Below are 25674 nucleotides of genomic sequence, written 5' to 3'. Positions count from 1 at the left end.
TTTAATAAATAGACAGAGTAGAAAACTTGGTATGATCAGGAAAAATTAGAGGTCATACTTGTTATGTCTTTGAATTTGAACGTGCTAAAGAAAAGTTCTCATCGTTGCTAGACGGAAAGAAATGAGAATTTTCTCAGGAGGCTATGATAAGCAAAAACTTCTATTTTTGTGATCTGAAGGACTGATCTAACATGTTTCTGTCAGCTTCAGCATCAAATAATGTTTTTGGTCCTGTGAAGCACTTTGTTCTTGTTTTTTATTTCCATGCATGTCTAATGCTCTCCTTTCCAGGCAGCTTTCAGGAAGGAGAATGACTAAGTGTAAGAAAAGTTTTATTATTCTTAAAATTTACTTTCAATCTCTTGATACCCACATTCCTGTGGCTTCTGATTAGTCTGTTGAAAGTGTCTAAGCCACATGACATACTACCATCAGCTGTTGTCTCTCTTCCAATCCTTTCCTTGAAAAATACTCTTGACTACCTTCTCCCTTAACGCTGCAGAAAGGTTTACTGATCTTGAATACTTTGGGATATCTCCTATGATTTTGAAGGTGAAATGGGCCACACTGATCTCTCATTGAGAAAGGAACTGGTAGCATATAAAGTAGTTTTAAGCAATCTTTGTAAACTACCGCTGTCTATAACAAACGTCTAAAATAAGGATGATAACTAATACATGTGTGCACGTAAAGTGGCATTTTGAGATGATGTGTCTTTTTGTAGCCTTTATTGAAATACCTGTGGGGTTTCTTTTTCTTACCAGAAAGAACCAGTAACATAATTTGTTACAAAATAGCTGCTAATATGTTGTTTTACCCTGTTTACCTTCCTATCTGTCTCTTCGTTAGCATGCTCTGGTCTGATCCTTTGCTAGAGGCATTCCTTGAATTTGAGGGTTGTTTAGATGGACTTGCATAGCCTGGAAAATACAAAGAATTCCATCTTGGATGGTGCAATTAAATCTCTGATTTTTTCTTACTTTCCTACCTCTCCCTTCAGCACTTAAATTCTGCTCAGGTAATTTTGGAAAGTAAGGCTTAAATTTATCTCCTGACCTTTAAGTTACATTTCTTTGAATGTGTAGGAGATGGGATCTTTTTCAGGCTCTCTTCATTTGTCATTTCTCTGATATGAGTAAGAAAACAAAACCTTTTGTTGAGATTAAAACTATTTTTTTTTTTTTTTATTTTTCTTGATACTGTGAATAATTTTAGTAAAAAATGTCAGTTACTTACTTTTACCTTCTAATCAGTTCAAAGGCTTTTGATCACAAAGGCTTTGGTCACAACAACCCCATGCAATGCTACAGGCTTGGGGAGGAGTGGCTGGAGAGCAGCCCAGTGGAAAAGGACCCGGGGGTGCTGGTTGACAACCGGCTGAACATGAGCCAGCAGTGTGCCCAGGTGGCCAAGGTGGCCAACAGCATCCTGGCCTGTATCAGAAATAGTGTGGCCAGCAGGAATAGGGAAGTGATCGTGCCCCTGTACTCAGCACTGGTGAGGCTGCACCTCGAATCCTGTGTTCAGTTTTGGGCCCCTCACTACAAGAAGGACATTGAGGTGCTGGAGCATGTCCAGAGAAGAGCAACAAAGCTGGTGAGGGGTCTGGAGCACAAGTCTTATGAGGAGTGGCTCAGGGAACTGGGGTTGCTGAGCCTGGAGAAGAGGAGCCTGAGGGGAGACCTTATCACTCGCTACAACTACCTGAAAGGGGGTTGTGGCAAGGTGGGTGTTGGTCTCTTCTCCCAAGTAACCAGTGATAGGACGAGAGGAAATGGCCTCAAGTTGCGCCAGGTGAGGTTTAGATTGGGTATTAGGAAAAATTTCTTTACGGAGAGAGTGGTCAAGCATTCGCACAGGCTGCCCAGGGAGGTGGTGGAGTCACCATCTCTGGAAGTGTTCAGAAAACATGTAGACATGGCACTTCGGGACATGGTTTAGTGGGTATGGTGGTGTTGGGTTGACGGACTTTATGATCTTTTCCAGCCTTAATGATTCTGTGATCTAATATATTTTGGAAATAAGCAATGAAGTACAGAAATAATATATTTAGAGCAACTTACATTTTGTCTGCAAAAATGGTAAATGATATCATTCCAGTAGAGCTAATATTGTTAGCAGCTATTTTGTTCTGGAATGGATGGATTTGGGAAGTGGCCAGTTCCCTTATTCAGCAGAAGTACCTAGTACAGGTTAAGCAGGTTCTTTTGCTCTTAGCTAGCCCCTAACAAATGAAGACTATGTTCACCAATTGCGGGATTTTTGTTTGTTTTCTTCTGTCTCTTCTCCCATTATTTTAATTATATGATTGAAAAATAATTACATAATGTAATCTAAAAAAATATTTTCCAAAATTACCTTTTCCAGATCTGATAAGGCAATTTTATATGTATTCCATGTGGATGGTTACGTTTTCTTTTGTGTTAAGAACTTAGGTACTGAGTACAAACTGGGCATTTTATAATTAGAATGTAAGAATGTAATTATGTTCCTGTTTTTGCTGTCACTACTATCATCCAGTTGAGTATAGTAAAAATAAGCACTGAGCACTATGATCACCTAATTTCATCAAGAAAGCATAAGTCAGAAAATGTGATCACAACCAGCATGAGAACAAATTTTAAGAAGAGTTTAGGAAGGAGTCATTCCTTAGGTGTGCCTGCTGCAGGAGGCTGGGTTGGTTGGTAGTACTGAAATCTGTAGATTGCTGGATCTTAAAGTAATCTATCATACTTTTAATTCAGGTAAATTTACAGTAGAAAAATAGTGTAAGATCCAAATGAATGAATTTAAGGAAGCCAGAAAACAGTTATCATTTATCACTTTTGCTTTTTGATGTATACTGAATTATATAGACCTTGTGCAAATCATCAAACAAGCGGTTCCATGAATTTAATGGAATAACTTCAGTAACCAGTAATGGTTAGCGGACACTGCTTTTTTCTTCATTATCTGCTTTGCAAACGTCTTAAGGAAAAACCTGCAAGTTTCAGTTTATAATTACAGAATACATTTTTACAGTACATATTTATAGGCACAATTTTAAAATGTATTTATAAAAATAAATTTTTACAGTACATATTTATAGCAGGCATTTATTGTGGAAGTAGCTACTCTTTTATAAAACCACTTCTATTATGATATAAGTGAGTCTGCCTAAATTGAGTTTTTATTTTGGGTAGAACTACCCGGGGGAAAAAAAAAGGTGAAAATACATTGTTTTGAGAATGTTATTTTCTCAGGATTGTTCCTTTGAGAAATTTCAGTAGCTTGGAACTTCGAACATGTTCTTGAAACTTAACAATGTTATATATCCCGGTTGTGCTAAAAAGTGCAACTAGCTTAAAAATCTCTGAAGAAATGTAGTTCTATGTACGTGGTGGAACATTTTCAGAGGCTGGGGGTTAAATTTTTCATATTCTTTCATGCACGCACACAGCTTTTGCAGATAATCAAGTATGCTTCCTCTTTTCTGTGCAGTTGTTACCCAGAACTGCTATGTGTGAGGACCTAGAACAGGTAATTTCATAGTCTGTTTTCTTTTTTGCTGTCAGCAGTACAGCGTGGAGGAGGAAACAGAAAGGGGCAGTTGGAGGAAAGAAGCATCAGGTGCAGAGAAGTGTGAGAGAAGAGATTAAGCTTGAGGCAACTGAGGAGGTAATTGAGGAGATTTAGAACAGAGAAAACAAAGGTGAAAGGAGTATAATCTAGCAGTGACTCCTAAGTCATGAGGGTCTGTAGCCACATGACAAAAAACCTGGAGACAATAGTAGGAGATTTATGTCAGCTTTGCTTCCCTGATGATCAGATATGACATACTGCCAGCACAACTCACTTTTTTTCATGGAGGATAACAGCCTACTAGAAGACAGGAAAAATATAAAGGTACACAGGATCTTCATTAGTATGGAACAGGCAAATAAAGAACAGCTGCATACTATTCCTGTATAGCAAAGAGAAGGAAGCACACAGTGAAATTACAAGAGATAATGACAAATGTTTTTTATAGTAGTTAAGTTGTAGAAATGCAATAATAGAGTCTTTTGGGTTCCAAGAAAACTATTAGACAAGTTCATAGTCCATCAGAAGCTATGAAGCAAGGTGGTCTGTGTCTAGCCTCTGAGGACATCCTTGAACTGTACGTTCCTAGAAGCTGGGAGAGTATAACCAGAAGTACCACACTGTCTTTTAAGCTCCTTTTCTTTGCCAAGAAGAAGGGTTACTGGACTGAATGGACTTTCAGTGTGACCCAAATCAGTCTCATTAGGCTAAAGGTTCTTTAATAAACCTGAACTTTCCAGATTTTTACTGTTCCCCTGCCCCTCAGTGTGCTTATAAAGACATTTATTCCAACTCTGATGTGAGCATAACGTGGTGATTATTGACCAAAATGTGCCTTCATCAGACTATTTGTTAGTTGCTTGTTTTTTAAAGTTGTAAAAGTCTCTTCTTCAGGACGGCTGTTGTCTGACAGTCTTTTCATTACCATAGGAGTTTGGCAAGAGTAGAAATGTCATGGTCTAGCTGATCTCAGAGTCAGAAAATGACAGAACTGAACTCAGAAGATCCTCTGTTTCATACCCTGCATGCAGGCAGAACTGAGTAAATTAATATTAACCTTCTTTGCTCTTTGCTGTAGTTCGTATAGTGTGTTCTTAATTTCCAGTAACCTGTTTTCAGAGTGTATTCCACTGTTTTACAATATCAAAGCTTTTTGTGAAATTCGGTCTACACAATTAAAATTAAGACGGACCTTTTTTTTTTTTTTGTTATAGCCATGGGGTGTGGTTGATCACTGTTTTTGTGATTTTGAGTGAACCAGACATATAAAACTTCTCATAGACCTTACTGTGTGTTTTGTTTTTTTTTTAACTTCTTATGATTTTGTAAATGTTACAACAAATTTTCTAGTGGCATCCTGACTCTTCCAATAGTGAGCTGAAGAAGTCCTCCAATGAGTTTGTCTTGAGCATCTAAGGGGCTAAATTTTATTTCATTCTTCTGTTGTTTTGGACATTTGACCAGTTGTAGTGTTTTATTCTACTCATGTTCTGCTGGGTATTTCTATTATTTCACTTTGAAGAACTGAAGTGTACTAGGATAATTAAGATAGTGATAGAGAGTTTTAATAAACAGTGTAAAAAATAAGCTACTTAAAAATGCATAGGTTTTGTTACGCTCGCTCTCTCGCCGAGTCTCTTTCTTTCTCTCACCCACCCACCCAGGCACATTTTTGATTTTTTCCCCATAATAAGGAATTATATTGTCATTTCTAGTTATAGTTTAGTTTTATGAAAACTGGGGTTTAAAACTAAAACAGCTGAAAACATTTCACTTATCATAAAGGATCTAATTAGACTGCAGAAATAGGTTAAAAGGTACATACTCAAAGGAAACACCTTTTTATTTTCAGGTGTTTTAGCATGAATAGTTGTGTCATTGTAATTTCCTTGCAAATTTTTTGGTCAAGAACTGGAGTTCTTTATCTTCCTTATTGGAAGTAAGAGATTCCCTTTCTCTCTCTGGAAGCTTTCAAAAACTCTGAGATAAAACTGTAGAAGAGTAGCTGAATTTCCATAAGCAAAAATAAATCCAAGTACTTTAAAAAGGGAAAAGTAGATGTAAATTACAGAAGGAAGTGATATTGTGAAACAAATGACCATTGATTCAGTGAGTGCTGATACCAAAAGGAATAGCAGAAGGCTCTTGTGAATCATAACAGAGAACAGCTTTTATGTTCTGGGTTTACTTGCGGATACACCAGTATTCAGAAACGATTGAATTTATTCATTCTGCTCCCATTGTCAGCAATCAGAAAAGATTTGCAAGAATGTTTATACCCAGGAAGAAAACCAATACTATGAAACTCTTGAAACACTGAAAGGTTTTTTAAATCATCCATCAGAGCCTTCCCAGAAGAGGGAACTCAGCACATACAGTCTCTTGAAGTTACTCTTTAACTTCACCTGTGTGGCAAAGATGTAAACATTTTCTACCTTCTAGCATGTTGATGAAGTTAAATCTTAACTGTTTTAACGTCTGATCAAGGCAATTTAAATAGTACCAGAGTATTTTGATTTGCTAATTAAAAAAAGTGTAGGAGATGGTCTGCCCTGATTAGTTCCCTCTTTATGTTTTGCCAGCCTTTTTGTCTCTTGGGTGGGATGCCTGTGGGGAATCACTGTGAGTCAATAGGGAGTAGCAGGGTTTGATGCGAGCAACATGCTTATCTTCAAAAGCAACCTTGACAAGTTGGAGTCGGGTGGTCTCAGAGTTGACTACTTTTGAGTGACATCTGGGATGAAGCAAAAGTCTTGGAGCCCAACGTTGCTGCAGCAAGGCCACAAAGACCGCCGTACGTCTGCAGCGAATTCCACTCCCCATACTGACTCATGAGGCCCCACCAACTCTCCAGAACTGACAGACAAGAATTGACAGCAAGAGCCAGTTGGCACATGGTAATTGGCTTAGTCATACCTCACCAGGAGTATAAGCCTGGTATTTAGAATCCTCCATTTTGAGCCTGAGAACTGCAACTACTGGACGGGTCCATGGGCCTGTACCTCTCTCCTCCCCAAGCAGGGATGTCTCTTTAGTAAGATTTGCGCTTCCGACTGCCTTGGGTGTTCCCCAGGGAAGTATCTTGACAAAAGTGTGGAAGCATTAACTTGAGCTTGATTTTTGCAGTAAGTGCAAAATTCCATGGCAATTCCAAATCTGTTACATCTGTTGCCTTAATAAATCCTCTATCTTTTCAACTTTGTGAATCTGTCTCAGTGAAAGTCCTTGAGAGGGCTCTGTCATGCAAACGTTGACTCTTGGTAAGTGGCTACACACACAGTCCTTCAGACATAAGCTGTTGACCAAGTCTGGGACTAAGAGTGGAGCTGGCCACACGTAGACTCTTCTCTGAGAAGGATTTTAGAAAGCAAGGGTGTCCTCTCTGAGCCTCATGACTCAGCGGGAGGGCTTCCCCATCCACATCTCAGACTCTTACTCCTAATGTGACAGAAAATAGGCATCACGGACAGGATTGCCAGGAATAAGCTGCTGCAAAAATATAAGTGTGCACCATCCCAGTGTCGCGGCCCGAAAAGGAGTCGTTTAGGACGACCTCCTTCCCCGGGAGACCAACGACCAAGTTCGTGATTCCCCTGGACTGAATTAAGGTGAAACGACACCAGCCAACCAATTTTAACAATTTAATAATACAAAATGCAAGGCATGAGGTTACATAAATGACTCAGTGGCAACTACTCTACCTAAATAATTCAACTAAACAAACAAGTCCCCTACAGCACATCTTTTACACTTTGCCAAAGAGAGGAGAGAGAAAGAGATAGAGATAGAAGAGAGGAAATGCCCCGTATTGAGACATGGTCAAGCTTTTGTAGCAAAAAAAAGGTGTGAGTTCCTCGGAACTTGTGAAATGTTTAAGACAGAAACCGCATATTGGTCTGCCACACCCAGGTAGGAATAGAATGGGCAAAAAAATATTGGAAAGGTGAGGACAAAATGTTAGAATGGATAGAACAATGTAGAAGTGACCAAACGTTTAAAAAAGGTAAAGGCAAAGGAATTGTTTGTGCAGTGTTGGGGGGCTTGCTTATCTTGCATGCAAAAAGAAACTTTAAAATCCCTTCTCCCCCGAACAAATTGCAGATGTAGAACACACTGCGTTAAAATCAGAAAATGAAGCATTAAAGACATCATTCACCTTTGGAAGTGAAAACGGCGAGAAGTTGCGGACATGAGTAGATACCCTCATGACTGAAAAACAAAACTTAAAAACTGAAAATAGGGAGCTTAAAATGTTATTAGCCTCAGCTGAAAGGTGAGAAAAACAACTGCAGGAAAAACTAAATCTCTTACTAAATCAAATGCTGTCCTCAGTCTTGGCTAGACAAATCAGCAAATGAGTAACACTGTGTAGACGCCGAGGCATGGGATGGAGACATCTGGCTTGATAATGAGAACAATGAACTGGTGGAAGATTTTCATCTTACCCCAGAACCTGTACCTGTATGACTATTGATCAAAACCACAAACAAGGGAGATGACAGTGTTCGTACTACTGTACGAACCATCCTATGGTCTCTTGATGAATTGGCAAAGTTGCAGGAAGAGTTTTCCAGGCGATTAGAGGAATCTGAGATGGAGTATATGTGGTGAGTCTCCCTTGAGGAGGGGGATCAATTCTTATTAAGTGAGGAAGAAGCAGGAGGTTATGGGGCATGGGGTATTTTTAACTACTACGCTGGATGGCCATAATTACACATTAACTGAATGGACTGTCTATTGCCAGTGGCATAGACCTGCAAAAAAGAGGAGATCCCCTTGTTATTAAGACCTCAGGTTCTCCAGTTTCACTGTGTCTGTACAAAAGGCAGCCTGCATACAAGCGATGTCTTAGAGGGATGTGTTAAGTAGATCCATAATGCTAGCTCCTTTTGATCCAACAAGGTTAATTCTCCTCATCCGTGGCCTCCCAGATAGCTTAAAAACATATGTTGCTCATGCACAGGACCACAGACAAACTACCTGTGCTGTGAATGATGCCACAGCTGCTGCACAGCCCACACAGGAGCAGGTCCATATAACCACCTGGAGCGAGTTTGTGCAAGACATAGTGAATTACGGGTGCCACATCGGCTGGGTCAGATCTTCCACTGAGAAACCACCAGAACCTCTGCAACATGTTTGCCAGGTGCACACCACTAAGCCTAATCCAGAATTCAAATCAAAGTTTGGTAAGGAACCTAACACACATCTACTGCTGACCTCGGAGCTCTGGTACTGTCGCTAAGCCAAAGAATTGATTCAGCAAGGAGAAAACAGGTGGCAGAAAATAAACTGATTCATGTTAGACCTGTGCCCTCAGCCCCGCAGTGGGATCTAATTAACTTAGCGGATACCCTGGCAAAAAACTTGCATACCCGGGGAAGACAGTGAGCCACCCTGCCTGTCAGGTGCTAGTTATACAACGATTCTTTGATAAACATCGTGAACCTGTCATTGCTATTCCAGTAGGACCAAGGAGAGTTTTTATAAATTTCCTCATTTGTATAGATGCTCAAATAGCAGTAATCACCAAAGAGACTGTAGAGTGCTTAAATGTGAAACCTGGTTGCCATAAGGTAAAATTTACAGGGATTGATGAGATTATAAAGGAATGCCCCACAGCAAAAATTGCACTGTGGCTCCCAGGTGAGAGGACATTAACCCACACCGAAGTGGTGGTTGGTGCTGCCAACACTAACATATTGGGGTTCGATTTGTTGTATGGAGGAGTGTGGAGACTTCCTGATGGAGTTTTGCAGGATGAGGTAATTGAGAAATAGCATGGCTGGAAGGGGATGAGCCTAAACCTAGAAATTTGTAAGAGACATCTATACCTTTACCGTGGTCAAAAATTACAAACGTAAGACAATACCCCTTGCCAGCGGCCATGCAGTCAGGTATTGATGAGGTGGTGAAAGATTTAGAAAATCAAGGCATCGTTACCCATGGACACTCCCCATACAGTTCTTCTGTCTGGACAGTTTAAAAAATGAATGGACAATGGAGACTCATAATTGATTATAGGTGACTGAATGCCAATACTGCACCTTTAGTGGCAGCCATACCAAACATCATAGAATTAGTAACACGAATCCAGGGAGCGTCACACTCATGGATGGTGACTGTAAATGTCAAAGACATGTTCTTTATGATTCGATTCCACTCCAGGAACACGACAAGGCTCAATTTGCGTTTACTTGGACAGGCGTACAGTACACATTTAAAAGGCTGCCACAGGGATGTAAACACTCCCCCACCATTGCCCACAATGCCCCGGCAAAGGTTTTAACAGAAATTTCCAGCCCACTGGGCATCATGATAGATCAATATGTATCATCAATGATACAGAGAGAAAACTCAGAGGAATTCAGGCATACCATGGAAGGTGTACAAGAAAAATTGATAACTTTGGGACTAGACATTTCTTCATCCAAGTGTCAAGGACCCGCACAGGACTTTTAAGTTTCTGGGGCTATGGTGGATCAAAGGAGCCATTTCTATTCCCCCAGACACCCTGAAAAAAATAGAGCGTGGACAGAATCCATCTAGCATGAAGGACTTACAGCAAGTTCTAGGAGCTTTAGGCTGTTGGTGCAAACATATCCTTGTTTTTTTTATTATTGCTCATCCCATCTACTATTTGCTCAGAAACCGTTAATCATGGGAATGGACTAAACAGCACAAGAAAGCGTTAGAATTATTAATGAAAGACCTGAGGCTATTTCAACAGATAGGCCACTTACACCTGACTGACCGTATCCATGTAGAATGGGGATTCAGTGAACACAGTTCCCATTGTAATCTATGACAGAAGGGACCCAAAGGGCCAGAGATACTGCTAGAATTTAGCTCCTACTCTTTCAATGATATTGAAATGAGATATTCAGACCTTGAAAAAGGCTTGCTGTCCCTAGTGCGAGCGGTGAAACGAGTGGAACAGATAAGAAAAGGACAGAATGTTCATTCGGGAGCCTTTCCATCTCCTAGCTATAGTTCACAAGGGGACAGCACCATCCACAGGCATTGCCCAGAAGCCTACAGTCTGTAAGTGGTACACCTCTTTGGAAGATATCCATGAAATTATGCCTATTACAGAAGGTGGCGTTCAAGTATCTAAATAGCAGAAGGATGTAGGCAGAACATAGTTATTCCAAACCCAGCCAAGCAAACCACCTCTGATTCAGTAGGCACCTCCTCTGAAAGAGGTTGGTGACCTTAAGGGGGTAGGGTTTACCGATACATCATCTTATAGGCAAAAGCATGAGTGGAATTATAAGGCCATAGCACTGCAAGTGGCCACTGAACAAAGGTTAAATGAAACAGGTAAAGGAAGTGCGCAAGTAGGGGAGCTTAGACTAGTCCTACTAGCTGCACAACATGGTGCCAGCTGTATCTGTACTGATTCATATGCTGTCTTTAAGGGAGCTGCAAGAGTGGGTAGGCTGCTGGGCAGCTAATGACTGGTAGGCAAATAGAGCCCCAATCTGGCAAACTGACAGCTGGAAGCAATTGCTAAAAATAGAACAATAGGTGCTGCACATTCGCTGGGTAAAAGGGCATGACCGGTCAACTTCTGTCGCTGCCTAATTTAATCAACAAGTGGATAGTCTCACATGACTATGAAAAATTGATGTGGATGACGGCCAGGAATGGGAATGCTTACTCAAATGGTTGCACGTGGAACGAGGCGACACTGGATGAGCCAATTTGTATCAGGAAGGTGTAGCCAGAGAATGGCCCATATTGGTAGAGCTGTGTGAATAAGTGGTAACCACCTCTTCGCAATGTGGTTTGTGACTTAAACCGTCTGAGTAAGGCACTTCCCCTGCATATCTGGGACAAGAAAACACTGTGGCATACCTGGCAGATTGACTACATAGGTCCACCTGTGACCCTCAGGGGGTGAAAAATACATACTGGTGGGAGTCAGAAGTCATTTCAGGAGTTACCATGACTGCTGGTAACTGGGAAAAATACAGTCCATGGTCTGAAGGAATGGTTTAGTACCTTCCTCCTTCCTGACGAGATTCAAAGTGATAATGGGTTGCGTTTTTCAGTTACAGTAGTACAAAACTGGGCAAAGGAAGAATGGATCCAGTGGGTATTCCACTGTACTACCTCCAAACCAACAGTATTGTTGAGCAAACAAACAAATGGATTGCCCAAGTGATTTGCTAAAATGCATGAATCTGGGTGGCACCTGTGACCGTCCAACACCATCTATCTATTAAATAATAGATGGAGCAGAGGCAGTTTCCAAAGATGAAAACTATTTGTGCTTTGCCACAACTTTGGTGCCAAAGGCAAGTGTAAAACCAGGGGAATACCCTACTGGCTTTTATGAGGGCCAGCCTGCGCTGGTTAAAATGTCTCAGGTTGGGACAGTGACAATGATACTAACAACCCCAAAGAACCTTTATATGTGGGAACTGAAATATAGCTCTGGAAAACTCCATTGAATTACTACTAGATGCATAGTACCCACCTTTTAACCTAATGCCTGCTGGTTAAGTAACGACCGAGCACCTCTGTATTTTTTTTTGTGTCCGCAGGTACTCTGAATGCCAGGAAATTGCCCCGGGATCATGGACTCCCCTATGCCAATCTAATCTAGAGTGCCCCAAGGACTGTTGATTTTTATTGGTTTGGTATTCCTAATCCTAAAATTTACCTGGAAACCAAAATTTTAATATAACCACAACAAACAAAACTGTGATGTTATTTGGGGCCATAGTTGAAATAACTTGTGTGTGTTTGTTGAGATGTTGATTTGGAATGTATTCTAAGCTTAATCACACTCATCATTGTTGTTTTGTTTGTATTATTGATTGTTAGGTAGCGACCACAGTTTAATCAATATGAACTTGTTATTGTGTGTGAGCTGTTTTAGGAAGATAGGTATGAGCCTAATATATGTGTATGTTAGGAGTAGTAATTGCGTGGGTAACTCATAGAGATTATTATCAAAGTAAGAGAACCTGAGAAATGTTGCAGGAAAACACAGCTTTTAAGCTGTTACAAGGATTTTTTAGGATGATGAATTGGACCCAAGGTACTACTTGTTTAACGATGCCAATAAGCCCTGCAGAGGGACTCCATTTCATGGTTATTCCCCTTAAAATAAGCAGAGCACTATCTATCTATCTATCTATCTATCTATCTATCTATCTATCTATCTATCTATCTATCTATCTATCTATCTATCTATCTCATCTATGGGAGAGACATTACACAGTAGTACAAGACTAGATACAAGTACAAGATACTAGATACTAGTACAAGATAGAAGGTACTCCTTCTTTATATTTATCCTTCAGGCCTTAACCTTAGGAACTTATGGAATATTAATTGCACTGAAAAATACTGGCCACAATCTTCCTGGATTATGGAAGGAAAAGGAAGAAATAAGAATGTACCTGAGGTTATCAGTTGCACTGAGGTTCTTTGGTTTATACAACCTTCTCAACACTTCTGGGATGCACTCATTACATTCAAATCCTGTGTCCCAATAAACACTAAATGGTAGATTGAGTTTCCCTCTAATTATGGATTGGAATGTGTGGCCCACAGTCTGATAGTGTTTCTTGCACATGGACCACCTCTGAGCATAAAAGACATTTTAAAGAATGGATGAAGAGACCCCAATATACCATGCCATTGGAACCAGATAGGCTATGGAATTGTACCAACAAGATAAATTGTTCCAGTATTTATAATTATAGAATTATAGAACCATAGAATCATAGAATAGTTTGAGTTGGAAGGGAACTCTAAAGGTCATCAAGTCCAGCCCCACTGCAATGAGCTGGGACATCTTCAACTAAATCAGATCACTCAGAGCCCCAACCAGACTGACCTTCAGTGTTTCCAGGGATGGAGCATCTACCACCTCTCTGGCAAAACTTTGCCAGTGTTTCACCACCCTCAGTTTGAACAATTTCTTCCTTATATCTAGTCTAAATATACCTTCTTCTAGTTTAAAACCATTACCCCTTGTCCTATCACTACAGGCCCTGCTAAAAAGTCTGTCCCCATCTTTCTTCTAAGCCCCTTTTAAGTACTGGAAGGCTGCAATAAGGTCTTCCGCAGAGCCTTCTCTTCTCCAGGCTGAACAACCCTCATTCTTTCAGCCCGTCCTCACAGGAGAGGTGTTCCATCCCTCTGATCATTGTTGTGGCCTCCTCTGGACTCGCTCCAACAGGTCCATGTCTTTCCTGAGCTGAGGGCTCCAGAGCTGGATGCAGGACTCCAGGTGGGGTCTCACCAGAGTGCAGTCGATGGGCAGAATTGCCCTCCTCCACCTGCTGGCCATGCTTCTTTGGATGCAGCCCAGGATATGGTTGGCCGTCTGGGCTGTGAGTGCACACTGTCAGCTCATGTCCAGCTTTTCGTGCACCAGTACCCACAAGTCATCTGGGCAGGGCTGCTCTCAATCCCTTCACCCCCCAGTCTGTACTGATAACAGCGATTGCCCTGACCCAGGTGCAGGACCCTGCACTTGGCCTTGTGGAACCTTATGAGGTTCACACAGGCCCATTCTAAAGCTTGTAAAGGTCCCTGTGGATGGCATCCCGTCCCTCAGTCATGTCAACCACACCACTCAGCTTGGTGTCATCAGCAAACTTGCTGAGGGTGCACTCGATCCCACTATGTCATTGATGAAGATATTAAACAGTACTGGTCCCAGTATGGACCCCTGAGGGACAGCACTCGTCACCGATCTCCATCTGGACATTGAGCCGTTGACCACTACCCTCTGCATACGACCATCCAACAAACTCCTCATCCACCCAGCAGTCCACCCATCAAATCCATATCTCTCCAATCTAGAGAGAAGGATGTTGTGGGGGACCATGTCAAAGGTCTTACAGAAGTCCAGAGATATGACATCTGTAGCTCTTCCCTTGTCCACTGCTGTGGTCAGTCCATCAGGGAAGGCCACTAGGTTCGTCAGGCAGGACTTGCCCTTGGTGAAGCCATGCTAGCTGTCTCGAATCACCTCCCTGTCCTGCGTGTACCTTAGCATAGCTTCTAGGAGGATCTGTTCCGTGATCTTCTGAGGCACGGAGGAGAGGCTGACAGGTTGATAGTTCCCAGAGTCCTCCTTTCTGCCCTTTGTAAGAATGGATGCAATGTTTCCCTTTTTCCTGTTTCCAGGGACATCACCTGACTGCCAGGACTTTTCAAGTATCATGGAGAGTGGCTTGGCAACTACATCAGCCAATTCCCTCAGGACTCTGGGATGCATCTCGTTAGGTCCCACAGACTTGTGTTCTTCAGGTGGTCTTGAACCTGATCTTCATTTACGGTTGGATGGACCTTGCTCCTCCAGTCCCCGTCTTGCAGTCCATCCACTCGAGAGGTGTGGGAAGAGACACTGCCAGTGAAGCCTGAAGCAAAGTCGTCGCTGAGTACCTCAGCCTTCTCCTCATCCATTGTTTTCAGTCTTTCAGTCTTGCTTATCAAGGGGGTTACGCTTTCCTTGGCCTTCCTTTGCTGGATGACATAACCTGTAGAAGACTTTCTTATAATTCTTCGCATCCCTTGCCAAGTTCAGCTCCAGCTGTGCGTTGTCCCTACTGACCTCATAGCTACACAACTGGGCAGCATCCCTGTACTCTTCTCAGGATACCTGTCCCTGTTTCCACTGCGTGTGCATTTCCTTCTTACCCTTGAGTTTGACCAGCAGGTCTTGACTCAGCCATGCTGGTCTCTTGCCTTCCTTTCCTGGTTTCTTACACCTGGGGATTGAGAGCTCTTGCGCTCTATGGAGGGTGTCCTTAAAAATCTGCCAGCTCTGTTCTGCTCCCTTGTCCCTGAGGGCAGCTTTCCAGAGGGTCCTATTGACTAACTCGTTGAAGAGCTTGAAGTTTGCTTTCCTAAAATTCAGGGTCCTGACTTTACTCTTTGCCTGCCCCATATCCCTCAGGATTGCAAACTCCACCAGTGCATGATCACTGCAGCTCAGGCTGCCTCCAGTGTTGATGTCACCAACTGTTGGTGACCAACAGGTTCAATGTGGCATCCCTTCTGGTAGGCCTGTCTGTTACCTGGCACAGGAAGTCATCCTCCATGCACTCCAGGAGTCTCCTGGATTGCCCACAGCTCCCTGTGCTACTTTTCCAGCAGATGTCAGGGTGGTTGAAGTCCCCCAGCAGGACAAGAGCCTGTGAGCACGATGCCTCCTGTAGCTTTTGACCTGCTCATGCCTATTGTTCAGACAGCTCTTCACACTCCCTCTATTTCTTGATGTAGAGGGCAACGCTTACACCCCTCCTTCCTTACCTGTACCTTCAACAGCCTGTAGCCATCAATACCCACACTCAAGTTGTGGGATTCATCCCACCAAGTTTCAGTAAAGGCACCCAGGTCGTAGCCTTCTAGCAGCACGTTGGCTTCCGGCTCATTGCGTTTGTTGCCCATGCTGCATGCATTCGTGTAGAGGGACTTCAGCTGGGCTGTCAGTTGTGTCACCCTTTTAGAGGAACGCCCCTTAGTTCCTTTGAGGTCTTTCTCTGGTGCAACTGGAACATCTCTCGTATAAGCAAAGGCTGAGGGCCCTCAGTTGCACCCCATCCCTCTGTCCCTGGTGTGTCATCCCACAGCTTGTTTTGGGTGAGCCTGATATTATCCCCCTTCACAGAATCACAGAATGGTAGGGGTTGGAAGGGACCTCTGAAGATCATCTGGTCCAACCCCCATGCCAAGACACGATCACTTAGGTTGCACAGGAATGTGTCCAGTCGGGTTTTGAGGGTCTCCAGTGAAGGAGACTCCACAAGCTCTCTGGGCAGCCTGTTCCAGTGCTCCATCACCCTCACAGTAAAGAAGTTTTTCCTCATGTTGATGTGGAACTTCCTGTGCTGCAGTTCATGCCCATTGCCCCTCATCCTATCACTGAGCACTACTGAAAAGAGACTGGCTCCTTCCTCCTGGCAGCCACTCTTCAGATAGACGTAGATAAAGTCCCCTCTCAGCCTTCTCTTCTCCAGACTAAACAGCCCCAGGTCTCTCAGCCTTTGCTTATACGAGAGATGTTCCAGTTCCTTAATCATCCTCATAACCCTCCATTGGACTCTCCAAAAGTTCCTTGTCTCTCTTGAACTGGAGAGCTCAGAACTGGAGTATTGTGTGCTCTACCAGCACAGAGTAGAGGGGGGAGGATAACTTCTCTCGACCTGCTGGTCACACTCTTCTTAATGCACCCCAGGATACCATTGGCCCTCTTGGCCACCAGGGCACATTGCTGTCCCATGGATAACTTACTGTCTAGCAGGACTCCAAAGTTCTTCTCCATGGAACTGTTTTCCAGTAGGTCAACCCCTAACGTGTACTGGTGCATGGGGTTGTTCCTCCCCAGGTGCAGAACTCTACCCTTGCCCTCGTTAGGAGTTCCCCTCCACCCAACTCTCCATCTGTCCAGATCCTGTTGAATGGCAGCACAACCTCGTGGTGTATCAGCCACTCCTCCCAGTGTTGTATCATCAGCAAACTTGCTGAGGGTACATTCCAACCCTTCATCTAGGTCATTGATGAAGATGAACAAAACTGGACCCAGTACTGATCCCTGGGGAACACCACTAGCTACAGGCCTCCAACTGGACTCTGCATTGCTGACCACAACCCTTTGAGCTCTGTTGCTTAGCCAGTTCTCGATCCATCTCACAGTCCACTCATCCAACCCATACTTCCTGAGCTTCACTATGAGGATGTTATGGGGAGACAGTGTCAAAAGCCTTACTGAAGTCAAGGTAAACCACATCCACTGCTCTCCCTTCCATCATAGAAGGTTATCAGATTGGTCAAACACGGTCTCCCCTTGGTGAATCCATGCTGACTACTCCTGATAACTTTCTTTTCATCCCTGTGCCTAGAGATGGCCTCCAGAAGGAGACGTTCCATTGCCTTCCCAGGGATGGAGGTGAGGCTGACTGGTCTATAATTTCCCGGGTCGTCTTTTTTGCCCTTTTTGAAGACTGGGGTGACATTGGCTTTCCTCCAGTCCTCGGGAACCTCTCCCGTTCTCCATGATTTTTCAAAAATGATGGAGAGAGGTGTTGCAACAACATCAGCCAGCTCCCTTAGCACTCGTGGGTGCATCCCATCAGGGCCCATGGATTTGTGAGTGTTCAGTTCAGCCAAATGGTCTCTAACCCAAACCTCGTCAATCAGTGGAGAGTCTTCCTCCAGGCTTTTTCACTTACCTCCAGGGTCTGGGATTCCTGAGGAGTAGTCTTAGCAGTAAAGACTGAAGTGGAAAAGGCATTCAGTAACTCTACCTTCTCTACCTCCTCTGTCACCAGGGCTCCCACTTCATTCACCAAAGGTCCCACATTTTCCCTAGTCTTCCTTTTACCACTGATATACTTGGAGAAGCCCTTCTTGTTCTCTTTTACTTTGTTCACCAGATTAGTTCCAAGAGGGCCTTGACCTTCCTTGTTGCATCCCTGCATATCCTGACAACATTCCTATAGTCCTCCCAAGTGAATAGCCCCTTTTTCCACCTACTGTAAACTCCTTTTTTCCATACAAGTTTTTCCAGCAGTTCCTTGTTCATCCATGGGGGTCTCCTGCCTCCTCTTCTTGATTTCTTACTCAAAGGAATGCACCGATCTTGAGCTTTGAGGAAGTGGTTCTTGAGTATTAAGCAACTCTTTTGGGCTCCCCTACCTCCTAGAGTCCTAGCCCATGGGATACCTCCAAGTAGATCTTTGAAGAGGACATAGTTAGCCCTCCTGAAATCCAGGGTTGCAATCTTACTTGTGGCCCTGCTTCTTCCTTGTATGATACTGAACTCCACCGTGTCGTGATTACTACAGCCAAGGCTACCCCCAACCTTTACGTCCCCAACCAGTCCTTCCTTGTTTGTTAATACAAGGTCCAGCAGCACTCCTCTCCTTGTTGGCTTCTCCACCACCTGCGTCAGAAAGTTGTCATCAATGCACTGCAGGAACCTTCTGGATTGTGTGTTCCTAGCTGTGTGGCCTTTCCAACAAGTATCTGGGTGATTGAAGTCACCCATAAGCACCAGGGCATGTGATTTTGAGGCTACTTCTAGTTGTTTGTAGAAGGCTTCATCTACTTCTTCTTCCTGGTCTGGTGGTCTGTAGTGAACACCCACAACAGTATCGGCCATCTTAGCCTGCCCCTTGATTCTTACCCATAAACTTTCAACACATACTTCATCCCCTCCTAGGCAGAGCTCAGTACATTCCAGTTGTTTATGTACATAAAGAGCAACACTACCACCTCGCCTTCCTGGCCTATCTTTCCTAAACAGGACGTAGCCATCCATGACAATGTTCCCGTCATGCGAGCTATCCTGCCATGTCTCCGTGATTGCAATGATATCATGGCCCTGTGACCGCACCCAGATCTCTAGTTCTTCCTGTTTATTCCCCATGCTGCGTGCGTTGGTGTACAGGCGTTTCAGGAAGGGAGTTGATCGATTGTCACAGACAATCTTGATATTATTATCATCCTGCCCCTTCGCATTTAGTTTAAAGCTCTGTCAATCAGCCCTGCTATCTCTTGGGCAAAGACCCTCTTTCCCTTTGAGAGAGGTGTCTCCCATTTGATGCCAGCATTCCTGGTGCCGTGTATGCCATCCCATTATCAAAAAACCCAAAACTGTGGCAGTAACACCAGCGACGGAGCTGTGTGTTAAGAGAGTGGATCTTCCTGTTCCTTCCGGTGTCACTGCGTTCAACTGGAAGGACAGAAGAAAAAATAACCTGTGCCCCAAATTCTCTCACTAGCTGTCCCAAAGGCCCTAAACTCTCTCATAATTGTTGCAGGACTACAAATTGCTGTTTCTTCTCCACCCACATGGAAAATCAGTAGTGGGTAGTAATCTGTGGGCCTCACTAAGCTAGGAAGTTTCCTAGTGATGTCCTTAACCTGGGCTCCAGGGAGACAGCAGACCTCCCTGTGAGGAGGGTCTGCATGGCATATTGGACCCTCTGTTCCCCGCTACAACCCTTCTTTTTTTCCTTTTGTGTGTGGTGGTGATACAGGAAGTAGGACTCTCTGACTGCGTAGGCAACTCTGGGGTACCTTGCCTGTCGTCCACATCCTCATTTGGCTGTTCTTTCTCAACCAGAGCCTCATACCTGTTGCTGAGAGGCTCCTGGGGGGCAAGAAGGGCAAGAGGGGATTTCACCTGCTGCCCCTACCATGGACTTGCCTCCACTCACTCTTTCCGTTTTGGCTTCTGCCTTTGGCTTGGGGCAGGATACAGAGGCCCCTTGATCCTGGGTGATCTCTGGTGGGTGCTCCCAGTTCTGTTTCCAGGAGGGCAGAGCCTGGCTCCACTGGTCTACCTCCTGTGCAGTCTCCCTAACGCTCCTCAACCTTCCAGCCTCCTGGCGCAGCTCTGCCACCAGGCCGAGCATCTTGTCCGCCTGTTCCCAGTGGACGCAGCAGCTCTCCTCACTGCCACTTGTTGCCGGTGCGAGGCTCTGGACTCCCTGCCGCCTGTGACCTGGGCAGCTGCCTGTTCCCGTGGGAGTTCCGTCGGGGTTCCCACGTCCATCCTGGCAAGCGCAGAGGTCACTGCCGTCCACCTGGCCACGGCCGGGCTCTCCCGCGTGCCCTGCTCGCGCTGACGGAGGAGGCGCTTACAGCGAGAAGGCCGCGGCTTGGCTCCCCGCTGGCGGGGAGCTACTGAACGTACCTCTCGCACTGGCAGAGCTCTCAGCGCCTGCCCGCGCCTCCGGCTGCGCCAGCTGCAATGCTTTGGGGTGATGCCCGGATACGCTCCCTCACTGCTTGTTTGCTTGGTGCTTCTTTTGGGGGGGGGGTGTGGTCTCGGCGAGTGACCGTTAGGCGCGTTTACGCCTCGTTTGGATCTGCCGCCGGTGGTGCTGGCTCCGCCCACACACGTCAGCAGCCCACCCACAAGCTGCGCACACCCAGCACAGGCGTGCTGCTTTCCCGACTAAAAAAAGCCCCAAAAGAGCTCTCTGTCGGCCCTCTTTGCCGATTTTGACCTCCTCGGTGCAGACTTACCTGCACCGGAGCTGGTCTCCTCGGAAACACCTTCCCTGCACGCCCTGCCTGCGCGAACTGCTGTGCAAACTGACACGCCATGCCCTTCCCCCTTCCTCATCTGTGGGTATGGTTTGCTTCAGGCCTCTGTCACACCTTAGGAATCACAGAATCATTAAGGTTGGAAAAGACCTTTAAGATCATCAAGCCCAACTGTCAACCCAACACCACCATACCCACTAAACCATGTCCTGAAGTGCCATGTCCACACATTTTTTGAACTCTTCCGGTGATGGTGACTCCACCACCTCCCTGGGCAGCCTGTTCCAATGCTTAACCACTCTCTCCGTAAAGAAATTTTTCCTAATATCCAATCTAAACCTCCCCTTACGCAACTTGAGGCCATTTCCTCTCATCCTATCTCTGGTTTCTTGGGAGAAGAGACCAACACCCACCTTGCCACAACCCCCTTTCAGGTAGTTGTAGAGAGTGATAAGGTCTCCCCTCAGGCTCCTCTTCTCCAAGCTGAACAACCCCAGTTCCCTTAGCTGCGCCTCATAAGACTTGTGCTCCAGACCCCTCACCAGCTTCTCTGGACACGCTCCCGAACCTCAGTGTCCTTGTAGTGAGGGGCCCAAAACCGAACACAGGATTCAAGGTGCGGCCTCACCAGTGCTGAGTACAGGGGCACAATCACTTCCCTACTCCTGCTGGCCACACTATTTCTGATACAGACCAGGAAGCTGTTGGCCTTCTTGGCCACCTGGGCACACTGCTGGCTCATGTAAAAGTATATGTCTATGCCACAGTTATAGAGCTCCAATCCCTAGCTTACAGACAGCATGTCAGATAGAATTCTCTAATCACGTAGTTCGTAAATGTAGGATTCCTTCCCAACATTATAAAAATGGATATGAGAATCACGAGCCAATAGTAGACAGCACATGTACCGCTCTAATGTTAACCTGCACCACCTGAGACCATATGGGTGTGTTCTAATGGAGAGATACCAGATTACATTCAACCCTATTGGTATGGGTTAGAATGCACTTTAGGAAGTCCAAGTTTATGTGCCGTAATAGCTTCTAATTGTACGCAGTCATTAATGAAACCTAGAGTGTACAGAACAAAGAGAAATGTATTGCCCTATGGCCAAGCTATTATACAGCAGGGATGAGAGTAAGCTTAGCAATTGCAATCATTTTGGAGTTCTTGGGCTGTGATAACTGAAAATCGATTTTATCTAGAAAATCTAACATGGCACATAGAGACACTAGCTAATTGGACACTGACAGCCATTCAGGCTAGCAATGCTCAGCTACAAGCAACCTTCACAGATGACCTTGCAAAATTGATTAGCACTGGATATGATACTGCTAAAGGAGAGCGGAATTTGTGGATGACTGAATACCACCTATCCCAATGAAATCTGCTGTGTGTCAATTCCAAATGAGTCCATTACGCTGCATCAAGCTGTAGACGAAATGTGAATATATTGTGGACCAAACCTGCAAATTTCAGGAAAAGGTGAAACCAAGCACCTGGCAATGGATTGGGTGGATTTAAAAAAATTTCAATTGGCTTGGATTAAAAATTAGTGGATGGGTTCAGAGTCTAATCCATTATGTACTAATGTTTATCATAATGATTGTAAATACTAGTCTTGGATTGTCATGAGTGAAATATATGATAACTAGAGCCATAACTATGCATATTAAGATGCTTCAGGTCTATGATCCTGAATACATCCCTTTAATACCATCCCCTACTTAAAATTACCAACCAACAAAGGAAGATGAAAACATGGGAGAGAGAGATGAATCCCTTGACCTACCTAAATCCAAATTATACGATGTTTCTTTTTAGTGAGTTGTGACTAAGGTCATGGAGTAGATAATGTGGGAAATCACTGTGAGTCACTAGGGAGTAGCAGGGTTTTATTCGAGCAACATGCATCACGGATAGGATTGCCAGGAAAAAGCTGCTGCAAACATGTAAGTGTGCACCATTCCAAGTAGGAATAGAATGGGCAAAAAAATATTGGAAAGGTGAGGACAAAATGTTAGAATGGATAGAACAATGTAGAAGTGACCAAACGTTTAAAAAAGGTAAAGGCAAAGGAATTGTTTGTGCAGTGTTGGGGGGCTTGCTTATCTTGCATGCAAAAAGAAACTTTAAAATCCCCTCTCCCCCGAACAAATTGCAGATGTAGAACACGCTGCGTTAAAATCAGAAAATGAAGCATTAAAGACATCATTCACCTTTGGAAGTGAAAACGGCGAGAAGTTGCGGACATGAGTAGATACCCTCATGACTGAAAAACAAAACTTAAAAACTGAAAATAGGGAGCTTAAAATGTTATTAGCCTCAGCTGAAAGGTGAGAAAAACAACTGCAGGAAAAACTAAATCTCTTACTAAATCAAATGCTGTCCTCAGTCTTGGCTAGACAAATCAGCAAATGAGTAACACTGTGCAGACGCCGAGGCATGGGATGGAGACATCTGGCTTGATAATGAGAACAATGAACTGGTGGAAGATTTTCATCTTACCCCAGAACCTGTACCTGTATGACTATTGATCAAAACCACAAACAAGGGAGATGACAGTGTTCGTACTACTGTACGAACCATCCTATGGTCTCTTGATGAATTGGCAAAGTTGCAGGAAAGTTTTCCAGGTGATCAGAGGAATCTGAGACGGAGTAGCAAGACAATGCCATATAATGATTTTTGATGTTTACATGGGTTCTTCTGTACATGACACAATAAAGCCTGAGGCAAGGTAAGTAGAGAGAAGAAAGAACGGAAGGCTAGGGAAGGTGGAGATCAGAGCAAGAAGAAAACTCACATACATCCTATTAATTATTAATTTAAATGCTCTCCACATATTGTATTGAGGCTTAAGCTGTGGATGTGTTACAGAAGACTCATAAAGGTCTATGAAACCTGAAAGGGAAGTGATTATGTCTAGCTATGGACCTTTTTTTTTTTTTTGCATTATCATTCCTATCTAGAAAGATGCTAGGATTATGTCTTGTGGTGGTCACAGAAAGTTATGTTGCTGATTCCCATAGCCACCAAATTTCCTGGTTTCAGCTTCATTGTCACAGCTTCAGATGTGGTAGCAGTGCTGGCAATACCGATGGAGGCTGGTGGCAGCTCATCTACAGTGTCTCAGCTGGAGTATCATCTAGTTCCTTGTGAGAGGCTTGGGAGAGAGAGTTGCAGCAATCAGATGGCATTTGTATTTCCCCTACATGAATTCTTTCTTTTTCATCTAAACATGCTGAGTAATTTCACTTGCAGAATTGGATTATATGTATTTTTGCAGACATTACATGCAAATTTTTAATCCTTTTTCAAAATTGTATTTCATTGCTAGATAGATATTTTAACATACTTAATTTTAACTACATTTGATGCCTATTTCACATAATGGTAGAATATGGAAATCTCAAAACATGAGTAAGAATAGTGGGGGGCTACATGTGAGCTACATGTGATCCTGCAGGGATCCTTAGGCTCATTTGAAATCCCTAGGACAAAATACAGTTTGTTTGTGTTACATTCTTTTAGGATAATACACAGAAATAATAAATGATTATGTTGATGGTTCTTGTGAGGAAGAGCTATCATGCTGACTGCTGTTTCCAAAGAGACAAAATACTAACCAAATAAGAGAATGGGGTCACTAACAACAAAATCCAATAATCTATTGTTGGATAAATTATTTATTTTGTGTATTCTATGGGGGGAGAGATACAGTGTGTCAGGTTTTCTGACAGCATAATTCTGTTCAAGTTGGTTGAACTGTGCCAGCAAATATTTTGGTTTTATGATCTTATTTGGTTTTATAAGCTACTGCAGCAAATAAATGTAGTTCTTTCATGAGAAAGTTCGCATCAGTAGCAATAAGTATTCCCCAGGCCTAATTTTCCACCTCACAAGTGAAGACAAATTTCGTTAGAAAATATGTACTTGGATTTTCTGCTGGTAGCAGATCATCTGCTTGCGTATGGCTTCATTGAAAAGTCTTGTCTCCTGCTTCTCCTCCCTTTTGAACCTGTCCTGATAGTACTCACTGCACCAGGTGTGGTTCAACTTTGTGCTTCAGGATTTTTTCATTTTATTGTGTGTTTGTCTTGGTTTTCATATTAATTTTAAAGTTCATGTACAAAATAATAAACATCAAGTGAGACAGGGCATGGATACGATTGCACTGTTTTTTCGTGAATACAGTAGTCTGAATTTTAGAAATATTGATTTGATTGTCTCTCCTCATCTTGTGGATAAGCACTTTCTGTGATTCTGCTCTCCATAAACACTGAGGCTGCTGTCGCTATGGCTGTTATCTTCCTTACCACTTTTGCCTTACAGATTTCACAACTTGTCTGTTCCTGTCTGTTTAACCCAGGGCTTTTTTTAGGGATCATCTGAAACTGGTCCTGTGGTCTTTAGTTTGTTAATTCTTCCTCTCCTTCTGCTGCTTTTAGGGTGTATTTGTTTGTTTGTTTATTGTTACGCTGCAAGGCACAGTAGGAGGGTAATTGTCTATCAGATGTACTATAGATTTTATTATTGATCACATTGTGCAGTAGCAGTAGGACATCAAACTGATTTTAAGCCCTTTAATGTTGCTTCACTGGTGATGGCTGCTTAGTGATGTACCCCTACTGATATGTGATACGCCGGGTCTTGTTTGGGGGATTTTAGACTTCGGATATTCCTGAAAGTTTAACTAGTTCCTGGTGATAAAGCAGTTTGGAAACTTATTTAATTTCTTTTTGAGTAGATTGTTTCAGATGATATCTTTGACCTGTTGCTTTAACATTATACGTTTTCTCTGTGGTTGGATGCAGGTACCGCCCTAACAGTAGAGTGTTTTGTTGCAGGGTGAGATGTGCTCTCTGCACCTGAGACTTGTCAGGGACAGTACCAGACATGGCTGAGGATCTGTGCTGCAGGCATCTGGCCATAGCAAGGTCTCCATCCAGACCACCCTGAACTCAGACATAGAAGGAAGTAAAACCCTGTTGTCTGTGGTGCTCCAGATGGATGGTGTTTCAAATGTACTATGTATGGATCAGTGCCATTTCGTGATAAATCTGTTTCACTAACTGCTGA

General features: G+C 43.6%; 1 protein-coding gene across 1 annotated transcript in view; it reads left to right on the top strand.

Annotated features, from left to right (window-relative positions):
* The window catches only part of OXCT1 (3-oxoacid CoA-transferase 1), a 105739-nt gene that overhangs the window by 38268 nt on the left and 41797 nt on the right, over positions 1-25674 (top strand). The gene's annotated exons all lie outside the window — the stretch shown is intronic.

The sequence above is a fragment of the Phaethon aethereus genome (genome assembly GCF_964289735.1).
Source record: "Phaethon aethereus genome assembly, chromosome: Z".
NCBI classification, from domain to species: Eukaryota; Metazoa; Chordata; class Aves; order Phaethontiformes; family Phaethontidae; genus Phaethon; species Phaethon aethereus.
Note: the sequence above shows the minus strand (reverse complement) of the source record. Positions and strands in the feature narration are given on the sequence as shown.